Source organism: Dendrobium catenatum, unplaced genomic scaffold (assembly GCF_001605985.2).
Source record: "Dendrobium catenatum unplaced genomic scaffold, ASM160598v2 fragScaff_scaffold_1680, whole genome shotgun sequence".
NCBI classification, from domain to species: domain Eukaryota; kingdom Viridiplantae; phylum Streptophyta; class Magnoliopsida; order Asparagales; family Orchidaceae; genus Dendrobium; species Dendrobium catenatum.
The window spans coordinates 9,209-22,339 of record NW_021320142.1 but is presented as its reverse complement, the minus strand read 5'-3'; positions in this window follow the sequence as shown (position 1 = coordinate 22,339).

Sequence of the window (13,131 nt, the reverse complement as noted above, 5' to 3'; positions counted from 1 at the left end):
GACGATATTAATATCGTCCTGTACGATCAGTGCAATTTAAGCCTAATCAGCCTGGACGATCTGGGACGAACAGAGGAAAGTTGTTCATATCGTTCAAGATGATAATAAATCGTCCTGTACGATAAGTTCAAATCACAGACCATCGGCCAGACAATCGCTCTGAAACGAGTTCTGGATGATTCCAAAATAGCTTGATCGTCTGGGTCGATCTCACGATCATCCCGGATGATTAGTTCAAATCAGAGAAAAATCATCCAGAGCATCGCCCGGAATTTGAACTAGCCGATCCTTATCATCCAGACCATCGCCCAGAATTTGAGCTGGCCGATGTTGATTGTCCAGGAGCAACTAAAGTTTTATGAACTGATCGTCCCGGCTGATCTTGCAATCATCTAGGATGATGTGATCGTATCAATCATCCTTAATTGCTTTTCTTAATTACCAGATTAATTTAGGCATAATTGTATCAAATCGTCTAGGACGATATAAGATCATCCTGGCCGATTGCCAAAAATAAAGAATGCCTAAATAGATCATGGTGGCTGATTCTTTCTGTTTTAAGCCTATCGTTCTGGCTGATATATGTATCATTCAGGCCGATCGGCTAATGATGGCTGCCTTAACTAAGATGACTGATTAGGGTTTCTTATTTGAACCATATCATCCAGGATGATAATAATATCGTCCTGGACGATGTGAGTAAAAATAGAAATTCTAAGTCAGACAGAAAAAAATCACTCAAGTGTGTGTGTGTAGGGTTACTTAGCATCAGAACACTTCAATGGTTATAATTGACTCAAGAAAGGGAAAAGGAAAAATACAGACTAACTCAGACCTAGTCTACCCAATCTTGAGCTGGTTCCGATTGTCGTCTGATCTTGTGTCCCTGAAATGTCAGTAGAAAAGGCAGTCGTAGAGAAACAAGTGTGTTTTCTAATCATCAAAATATAATCCATGAAAATAGATTTGCAACATAGTGACCATAATGGTATGGGATGATGGAACTATGGGATATTAGTTAGGCTCATCACCACTCCCCCACCATCAACTTTAAGTGAAAATGGTGAAATTTTAAAATTTAAATATTAAATCTTCAAACATCCAAACTAAAGCCCATGCTGCTACTGTATACCAGATACCACGTATCTATAAATACAAGGTATTCATCGATGACTAGCCTTAATTGAAAGTTCTCTCTCATGATTGAGAGGGGTAATTAACTGTAAAGTCTTGCGCCTATAGGAAACCAGAACTCAGATCATTAAGTCTTCACAAAATGAAGGAAAAATATCTAGGTTTGTTTTATTTACAAACTCATATGCCTTTACAAAATTTACCCTAGAACTTAATCCATTAAAACTCCCTCAAAGAAATTAGTGTGGGAGGTTGGGGCCAAATTTTTAGAGCCCATAGATTTTTGGCGACTCCACTGGGGACTGATTTCTCCTTCTATCTTTTCTAGTCACCTATAGTCTATAGTAGCAATCAAATCAATATGGGCTAAAATTTTTAAATTTTTTTGAAATTAATCTTTTAATTAGATTCATTAAAAATTCATTAAGTGGGCTTTTTAATTATATTTAATTTATTTTCTTTTATTATTTATTATACATAATTTTTGTGGTTTGAAAGTGTAGAGTGATGTATGAATTCTAATTACTAACCCATGCCTTTCATTTGTACAGAATGAAAATGCAGAACACCTCGATCACCTTCCAACTGGGACAAGGAGGCAAAATTTAACTGGAAAGTATTGTCATAGAAACTAGAAATATTGGAGCCACTATCCACTTTGGTGGGAGTGAATTCTCAACAGCTACTATAAGGGCTGTAGCTATTCCTATGTACGGTGTAAAATTTGAAGAGCTTTCTGGAAGGTCTCATTTTATAAGGACTATTATACTTCGTGTGCATTTGTCAGTGCTAGGAGCTACTATCAAATATAATGCCCTAGGAAGGGTTTCTATCTTCAAAATGTTATCCAAACCAGAATCCCTTAGTATGCAAAGGGTTATAGCTAGAAGAAAAGTGCCTGTGGTGACTGCTAACACCACCATCCTACCCAAAGAGCCTATTGCACATGGGAGGTATGAATCCGAGGCTTCCTCATATGAAGGAAAGCTCAATTGAAGATAGAGGAGGAAAAGAAAAGAAAAATTATGAGTTCAACAGTTACTAGTACCATTCCACCCCTTAACCTTCCAGCATAAGAGTTAGAGATTGATATCCCTACTCAGAATAAGTTTACTAACCTAAAGTGGGTAAGATGAAATAGCTCCATCTATAAGCTTATGTAATCATTATAGGAGCATCGACCTGAAGCTCCAACCTCTCAGAAGATAAGAGAGCCTAAATGTCTATCTGCTTGAGTCCACCCAGTGTTGAAAATAATCAAGGAGAACTCATTAATGAAGAAGAAATTTTAAAGGCCACTAGTCATTGAGGCCAAAAGAACCCCTCTAAGGGAATGGCTATCATGTGTTGTGATAGAGTAAGGGAGAGGAGGCTGTTGACAAGCTCCACAGGAAATACATTGTGGTGTGACACTCGGACATCGTATTCAAAAATTCGCCATTGAAAGGGCCTAATAAAAAGGTAAGTAAGTATGGAGGTCAAAGCCTCAAAAAGAGAAGATGATTAAAGAAAAATAAAGATCAGGTGTGATGTCTAGAACAATCTCTTGGAGATCTGCCCCTGCCAATCAAATCTATCAAAGATGGGTCCAAAAGAAGGACCATGATGACAATCACAATGATGGTTGACACCTTAGAGAGTCCTCCAGGGGATCTCATATTCCACCAGCCCAAACCACAGAGGAAGTCCATTACAACTGCAATCTATTGATTGAAGAAATACCCATTCTAAATCAGGAACTAAAACTCCAGTAGCGACATCGCTTAAGAATTTGGGTACAAGAAGAAGGATAAGAGGAAGAATATGATAAAAATACTATGGAAATTGAGGTGGTGTGTATGGTAAGCCACAACAATGATGAGGATGGTAATGATTAAGATGATTAAAGATCGCTACCACATGAACATGCTCATCGAGGTCGCAATAGGGACGGATCTATTATTAGTCAAAGTGGCCACTCCTTAGAAGAAGGGAAAGAAGAAGGTTAAAGAAAACCCCTTTATTGTTGAAAACATCATACTCGTTGAAATGAGATAACAAATGAGGTGACAAATGCTAGAGAAAGATAAAAAAATCTCTTAGTTAAATGATAAAATGACTGAGATGATGACTCAGATGATGACGATGATGGAGATGAAGTAAAAAGCCACTTTTGTTGGTCCTACACCAGCTCAGCCCGTCAAATATTCTATGAGTAGTGCTTTAGCAAACCCTATGAATCTCCAAGCACCCCATGCCTCAGGAGTGAAGGGTGTGCCTAAAGGAGGCAGAGAGACTGATGAACCAGCTTACTAATATAATCCATAAAATGTGACGCATTCCTCTGAACCTATAACCGCAGCATAATTAGAGGACTTAATTATTGAAAAGATTAAAGCCATAATATTTACTGAACAAGAAGAGAAATTTGTATGGTCTCCCATACCAGATAAAGTACAATCAGGTGTTATATTTAAAGAAATAATATATACCAAAATTCAATACTTTTAATGACAACTAAAATCCTATACAGCAGCTGATGCTGTTGAAAGCTACCTATGGGAAAATGGGGGTAATGATACTTTATTATTCTGACAATTTCTCACCAGCTTTGATGAAATTACTTTCAAATGGTATGCTGAGCTGCTGGACAATTATTTAAAGATGTTTGTAGAATTAGAAGCTTCATTCATAAAAAAGATTCACTAGTGCAATAGAGAAGACTACCATCGCTGATCTTGCCCTAGATAAAAGGAGGAAGGATTAGTCAGTGATGTAATATATAATACATTAGCATAATCTCAGCATGAAGTACGAGCAGTAGCTGGAAGAAAAGCATGCATTCCAATTACTAATGGGGAACTTTGATGATAAAATGCAACACTTCTTATGCATGTCTTCCTTCACTACCTTTTAAGATCTACTAGATAGGGTGGTAAAGTTTGAAAAGTTAAATTTGTTAAAATCTAAAAGCCTCGTTGTAAACCCAAAAAGGTCAAATCACTTAATGCTATGAAGAGTGAAGCTTACTCCATATTCCCTTTCAAACCTGATAAGAGAAAATAGGTGGCATATGATGTTGATAAAGATGAATGAGAAGTATATAATAATTATAAAGGAAATCAGCTAATGTAGTATAACGATAAACCAAAATAGACTTATAATCCTAATCCTTAGCCAAAATTGGTGCTTGGAGGAAATGATAAACATCGAGCCTTTCCTGGAAGAGGAGAGTGTTAGAAATAAATAATGGGAACTGGTGATAGAATATTCCTATCCCTCAAGGAGAAAATGAATAAAAAATATTCATTTCAGAGGGACAGTGTCATTAAACTATTCTAACAAGCACTCAAAGCCAGCCTGTAACTGCAAGAATATAAAAGACCTGAAGAGTCAAATTATAGTGGCACCCAATTAAAGAATGCTATATATTCAAATACTGGCTATAGAAGAAGTGTAAAAAGGGAGAGTTGACATTATCATATAACATGCTAGTTTATCACAAAAAGAATCCATCTGGGTGGTCATGTCCTCTTCTGTACCCCCGCCTAAAGAAATAATAATAAAAGAACCTATTCAAGAAGAATAATGAGAGACCATGGTCTCCAAAAAGATAACCAAAATGTTGAAATAACTAGTTGGAGTTCCTGGTGTTAAGTGGAAGTCACCTACCGAGCCATTACTAAATTTAAAGTGATTGCTTGTGCTGCATACATCCACCTCCAAATAGTAACCTGGCCAAGCTAGCTCATCAAAGTTTGATAAAGAAAAATCAAAGTCTTTCAAGAAAAAAAAAACAAAATTGAAGAAGCCTAAGGAGAAGAAAACTGCAACTCAAAGGACATTGATAGTTTGAGTGAATGTTACCAGACCGCTAGGAGGCCTATTAATCTTAGTTACTTCATGAAGGAGCTTAAAATAAATAAAAAGGAAGAAGAAGCTAAAAAAGAATTGCTTCCTACAGAGAAATGTCGAGTCATCTTAGCTATATTATAAATATTTAAAAGGGAGAAATATGTTGAAGAACTAACGCTTGAATCATGTCTAATGGTATCATCAATTGACTATAGTTCATAAAAATGATATATATTTTCCAAATAAAGATGGTTTAGATCCCTATATAGCCTCACAAATGGAGCAGGTGAAACTGATGGACGATTCTATGTCCATAGGTGAATCTCCAGATGCTAAAATGGCTAACTTCAAAGAGAATATTTCATTAAATAATTCTTAATTAGACGAGGTGATCCAGGTGTAGGTGAGAAGTGGTAAGGTATTACTACCTCCACTAAAAAAGGGGTTTCTAACAAAAACAATGGAAAAAAGATAGTTATTAATGAATATATTATCCCTGAAGACTCCAAGAAGAAAGAGGCTTCAACCAAAGGGATAGATTATAATATCTTATACCATTTGAAGAAGATCCCAATACAACTCAATATATATGATGCCCTCGTGTTGTTTAAAGATCTTTGAGAGACTCTGATTAAGGCTCTCAACGACCCTGAATGATAGAAGGCATATTTTGCTCAACGCAACATGATAGAAGTGCTATACGCTAACCTTCACTAAAGATGATGTGATGCTTGAAATCATAGACCTTAATCATCCTTTATATGTTACGGCATAGAGCGATTGTATGGTGATCAGTCAGATTTTGAATGATCTTGGGTTCCATATATCTCATAAGCTTAAGGGCATTGAGATCATTATGCCTTGATGTGTAGCATCTTGGATAAGAGAAGTTAATGATATACGACTTCAATGAGAATGGATAGAAGTCCCTAGGGTCATTTAAACTCTCCCTCACATTTGGAGAACTTCATATAGATGCCAAATTTCATATAATTGATGCAGATACATCATTTAAGGTTCTTTTGGGTCTTCCATGGTTACATGAGTATGACATTATCCCATCAAGACTACAATAATACATAAAGTATCTCAGGGATGGAGAAGAATTCAGAATCTCTGGTGACATCCAACCTTTGTAGTCCATGAAGTAATAATCTATGAAGATGCCAAATACTTAATTCTGAGAAGTTGAGGCCATCGAGCTATTTCGAGGCTCAGGTATCGAATCCAGAGATAGCAAAGCAGTCCAACAAGAAGGCAAGAAAAAATAGATGGGGAGAAAGAATGCAATTCTAACTCTTCCTAAAGCACCGATCATTTCTAAGAAAAAGGAGATATATAAGTCACCTTGGGAGTGATACATATGAAGTTGATGTAACCTCTATAAAATCTCAAAGGTTATGTTAGTTAATGGCCAAATTGATTAGAGAGGTTGAATATTCAAATAATGATTATTATAATGACTCTGTCTACGTGAACATGGTGCAGTGTGTACTCTTTAGAAGAATAAGTAGCCCATCTATCTTAGATAGTGTACTCATAATCACACGTATTCTCCTGCAAAACTTCAAAGAAATCATTTCTTGAGAGGTGCATATTGTCAAAGATCTCATAACATTCTAAGTACCTCCCCCAAGAAAAGGGGTGGGCTATGGAGCATATTTTATTCAATTGGAAAGCATAAAGAAGAAGAAAATTGTAATTGGTTCCATACGCTTATTGATTCTAGGGAATTAGTACCTGCAAGGTTTCCCAAGTATAAAACTAGAAATATCCAACGAATATTACAGAAATGAGGTAAAATGCATTCGTTCAAAGAAAAAGTTTATTTTTGGATGAGCCACTAGTATTCAAGAAATCCTCACTCATTAAAGAAGAAGGATATTCTTGCAAAAAAGGGTATAGGATTTATCATACTAAAATACCCTCGAAAAGAGATTTGTTGAGAAATCACATGCAGAGAAATCATATCTAATGATGATGATAATAAAGAGATGTATGAAGTTGACACATATGATGAACAACCCGTAGAAGCCAAGACCGCAGCAAAAGAACTGGAAGATGATGGACATGTAACCACTATGGATTAGCTAAAAGATGTAAACTTGGGAAATGAGAAGGATCCTCGCCAAACCTTCATTAGTGCTTTTTTGCCTGAACAATAGGTTGAAGAAATAAAAAAGCTTCCTTATGAATTCAGAGATTACTTTGCCTGGACATATGCTAAAATGCTTGGCTTATCCCCTAATGTAGTTGTTCACAGATTGGCCATTAAGCCAAATACAATACCCACAAATAAGCTCCAAAGATAATGAGATTAAAGATTAAAGAGTAGGTGATTGTAGAGACAAAGAAGTTCATAGATGCAAGCTTTATTTATGACGAAAAGTATGCTTATTAGATAGACAACATCATCCCTATTAAAAAGAAGAATGGGCAAATCCATATCTATATTGACTTCAAGGATCTTAACAAGATATGCCCAAAAGATAACTTTTCGCTCCTAGTGTTAGAACTTCTAGTTGACAACACATCTTACTATGATATGTTATCCTTTATGGATGAATCATCAGGATATAACCAAATTAAGATGGCACATGAAGATGAAAATCATATATCATTTAGAACACCTATTATAGTATTTTTCTACACTATTATACCCATCGCTTGAAAAATGCTAGTGCCATATATCAACAAGCAATGACACATATATTTGATAAGCTGTTTCATTAAATGGTTGAATGCTATATAAATAACCTGATCGTCAAGGCATGGATCGAAAAGTCCACCTTAATGACCTAAGGATATTGTGAGAGAATCATAAAATATAATCTAAAGATGAACCCCCTTAAGTGTGCATTTTGTGTATCCTTCGACAAATTCTTGGGGTTTTTTGTTCATTACTGAGGAATCGAGATTGACCCTAACAAGATAAAGGTGATTATGGAGATGCCACCTCCACAAAACCTTCAACAACTTCATTCCTTACAAGGATAACTAGCTTTCATTTAGAGATTCATATCAAATCTATAAAGTAGATACCAACCATTTTCAAAGCTGATAAAGAAAGATGTGCGCTTTAAATGCGGCGATGAGTGCCAAGAAGTATTTGACAACATCAAAAGATACTTGTTAAACCCTCCTATCCTTATAGTTCTATTTTTGAGGAACCCTCTTATAATATACATGACAATATTAGAAGAGTCCCTTGAAGCATTATTAGCCCAACATAATAAAGAAGGTAAAGAGAATGAACTCTACTATATCAGTCGAAGGATGATTGTACCAGAGATCCATTATTCTCCTATCAAAAAGCATTATTTGGCACTAATTTTCATAGTTCAAAAACTCTATCAGTATATGATGTCTCATAAAATCACCTTAATACCAAAGATCGATCTGATGAAGTTCTTAATTGCAAGACTAGCATTGACATGTTAGTTAGTCAGGTGGGCAGTGATGCAGGCTTTAATTTGATATCACATATGTCTCACAAAAGGCAATAAAAGGGTAGGTGATAGCATATTTTCTTGCTACAATTCCTATCCTTATTGATTCACTACTCAATGATGATATTCCTAATGAGTAGCTCATGAATGTCAAAGAAAAGGAGATGTTACAAGTATGGTAAATATACTTTAATGGAGCATCATCAATTAAGTATGCCTAGCCTGCAAATTTTGTAAAAGCTCAAGTTGGAATTAGACTCATTTATGTATCACTTGAGGGAAGCATAATGAGATTCTTAATTAGCTAGAGTAAACCATGAACCAACAATGAAGTTGAATATGAAGTCATAATAGTAGGAATGGATATTGCGATCGATGTCAGCATTCAAAATCTCTAAATGTTAAGTGATTCTAAGCTTTTTATAAATAAAGTATTGATAGTTTACAAAATCACAAAATTTGATTTGGCCTATTATCATCAGTGAGTTCTTAAGCTTATGAGTCAAATTATTATCATCAAATTAGCTCAAGTTTCCCGAGCCCAAAATAGCAAAGCTGATTACCTGGTTAAATTGGCTAAATAAATGGTGAATCTGGATGATGAATGGCCTATAATAACTATGGTGCACAGTCATCGGGTCTTAGAGCCATCACTTTTATAACTCCTACAGGTAGAGGGAATATGAAGCTCAAGCCAGTAAGTTGCAACCTTGGTTGTTCCTCAACTCCCCAACCTGTCGACCAAAAAAATAATCCTAAAGAGCACCAAGCTCCTAAGAGAAGATGCAAGGCTAGCAAAGCTTCAGAATCATGGTGACATTATTTTGATGTCAAATAAGAAGATGAGTGGAGGCAGCCTTTCATTGACTACTTTAAAGAAAGTTAACTGTTGACATATAAGTCATTAGTTGCTCAACTCAGGAAGAGAGCTTTATGATTTGTGTTTGTCAATAATATAATATATCAATATGCTTTTGATTAAATGTGGCCGAGTTGCCTACAGACCAAAGAAGCTAATCAGGTGGTGGTAGAAGTTCATGAAGGATTTTATGGAGCACACCAATCAGGTCCCAAAGTGGCAGTTAAAATTAAGAGAATAAGTTATTATTGGCTAAGAATGATAAAGGATTATATCAAACATGTTAAGAGCTGCCACGAGCATCAGATTCATAATGATGTTATACATCAACTGTAAAATCCATTGCACCTTACAATAACATCCTAGCCATTCAAATGTTGGGGTACTGATGTAATCGAGCCGATAGATATGCTGTCATCAGTAGAACACTTCTTTATCCTAGTAGTAACTGACTACTTCTCTAATTGATTAGAAGCAGCTCCATTAAAAGAAGTCATATCTGAACATGTGATTAATTTCCTTACTCATAATATTGTCTATAAATTCGGAATATTATGCCGTATAATTGCAGACAACAGTACAAATTTTAAAATAACTAAGTTTAATAAATTTATCAATCATCACTAGATCGATTAATAATATTTCTCTATAAATTATCCAAGAGCAAATGGTCTGGCATAAGGCTTCAACAAAACACTGGTGAAATTGCTGAATAAGATTCTCACCAAGAATAAAATAGAGTGGCATACGGAGATGACAAAAGTACTATGGGCATATCATATAACCTACAAAATGTCGACCAAAGCTGCTCCTTATTCATTGGTGTTCAGAGTTGAAGCAATGTTGCCACTAAATATTGAACTACCAACTCTTCGGGTCGCTATCTAGAATGAGCTTAGTCAAGAGCAAAATGCTCGAATATGAATGTAGGAGCTTAATGCATTTGATGAAGTTAGGTTACAAGCTAATTATAACCTAGAGATTTACCAAGCTAGGATGATAAATTCCTTTGATCAAATGATGTGCCATCATGTATTTTAAGAAGGAAAATTTGTCCTGGTGTAGAGAAAGCCAATAATCCCGCATCGAAAGATTGGTAGTAAATTTGTATCCAACTATAAAGGACCTTTCATCATTAAAAAGGTATACTAGAGAAGAGCTTATCAACTCATTGATTTGAATGGTCAGAGGCCCATGCCACCGATCAATGGCCAATACTTGAAGAAATACTAAGTATAAAATTGCCCAAAAAATTATTATACTTAATATATTATATATTTAATACATATTTATTAGCGTATATATATTTTGAAATTATTTTATGTTGTAAGAATGCATTTCAAAATCTCTTATAAGATGTGGTGCATTTTAAATATTTATTTGGATTTACATCATGCTGCGTGCTAAGATTCCTAATTAAATATTTAAAATCTTGGAATATAAAGCTTATCCAAAATATTCCTATAAGATAGGAGAAATTTTAAGTATTTATTTGTGTTGACATCATGCTACACATCGAGATATTCAAATAAATATATAAAATCTCAAAATTCTAAATTTATTCTATTATGAAATGTCCCTTTGAGATAGGGGGTATTTTAAATAATTATTTAGGTCAATATCGTACTGTATGCTAAGATCCTCAAATAAATATTTAAAATTATCAATTTAAATAATCTTTCATTATAAAGAATATAATGAATTTTTTTCAAAGTATATGCAAGTGATCTTCCAAAAAATTCAGGACACCGTCTTTCAACGTACCATGATTTCAAAAGTCAAGAAAGAGACTTTTGTGAATGCACACTCTAATAGGTAAAGAAAGAACAACTTGAAGTCTTTCAATAGCCTAAAGCTTAAGGTTTGAATGGGTGTAAGAGGTTGGATCTAACACACCCAAATATAGCAAGATCATTGATATCTCTGTCTACTCAACACTATATAAAAAAGGCCATAGTAGTGGAACTTCCATTTCATAAACTCGTCAGTAGAGACTATAGGAAGTATAAAGGTTTATTTTACTCAACAAGTTTAAGTGATCATAACAAATTCTCCTAATTGATCAGAGAATCAAAATTCTAGTGGGAGAGATGAATCGTGAATAACTACTAATTGCTAGTAAACTCCAAGTCTTCAACCATAAAGGATGACTTTAAATCTACCAAGTTCAGTAAAATTAGCATTGGGGAACACATTTCCCATACCTTGAATTTGAGGCTTGAACGAGTGTAAGATGTCAGATCCAATAACCCTAAATATGGTCGGATTACTAGCAGCTCCATCTACTCAAGACACCATAAAAAAGGCCACATCTCAACAACCAAAGGATGAAGACTATAAAATCCTAGCTCTCCCAATCTAATAAACTTATGTGACTTATATTATAGTCTCCTAAAGTGGTTAAGGTTCAAGATACTACCCATATTTGGTACTATCAATCGAATCTAAAACTTAAAAATCCTTCAACAAATCCATAAAGCACAAAGCAAGGACTGAAGGAATTTTTATTTAACAAGTCCACTAAAGCACAAAGCAAATGATCAAAAAAATTATCCCAAAATTCAAGAAAGCTTAAAATTGAACTAAGAGGATCTCTTCATCAATAAGTCCATTATGCATAAAGCCTTGGACCGAAGAATTCTCGCCACTGACCTAATATAAATAAAAAAGGTTTAGGTCTCTGGCATATGCTCCATCAAGCCTGCAAATGCTAGAACCAAAGGGAAAAATGTACAAAAACCACATGACAAGTTAGTAAAGATAAATTACGTAATTCTTCATCAATTTTTGCAGCATAAAGAATAGGGTAAAAAGAACTAAATGAAAGTTCGTTTGGGATGTTAGGCCCTATGAATTAGTCCCGAGGCTAACCAAGAGGTGGGGTGAATTGGTATTTTTAAAAATTTTTTAAAAATAAGAACAATTATCACAAACCAAAATCACCACGAAAAACAAGTGTGGAAAATTAAAGTGCGAAAGAAGTAAAAAGGTCACAAGGGTTTATACTGGTTCGGTCAACTTGACCTACGTCCACTCCCCAGAGGCGCCCTCTTAGTATTGCACTACCAACATGACTCTCCTTTAGCCCCCACAGCTAGGCGGAGAAGCCCTTACAAAAACACCTCCTTTTTGCCACACCCGGCAAGGCAAAGATTCCAACTCCTTTTTCTTCCTCCTGAAGCAGGCTGAGAACCACGATCACTTGCTGAAACTTACCTCTCCCAACCCTTCCAAGGATAAGAGACTCTAGGGAAGAAGAAGTGGAACAATGCTTGGAGCAACCCTTTGAAAGTGCTCAGATGACACTAGAAAGTGCTCTGATTCCACTTGAAAGTTCGTTAGGAATGTTAAGCCCTATAGAACTGGCCCAAGCTAACCAAGAGGGGGGGGTGAATTGGTATTTTAAAAATTTCTTTTAACAAAGAATAAAAAATATAAACCAAAATCACTCCACAAAAAAATAAATGCGAAATTAAAAGTGCGGAAGCAAGAAAATAAGAACACAGAAATTTATAGTGGTTCGGTCAACTCGACCTACGTACACTCCTTGGAGGCACCTCCTTTTTACCACCTCGACAAGGCAGAAAACCTACCTCATTTTGCTTCCTCCTGAAGCTTGCAGAGAACCACAACCAAAAGCTAACTCCTTACCTCTACTGTTTCCACAGACGAGAAACTCTAGACGAAGAACAAGCAGAGCAATCCTTGAAGCAACCCTTGTGAATCCCCTCACAAGCTCCCCCTCACAATATCCTCTCTCTCTCCCTCTCCTCAAGGTCTTCTCAGGTCAAGGCAGCAGCCAAAGGTCTTCTAAAAAGTTGAACATGAGCTCTTAAATAGAAGAGCTTCAAAGGA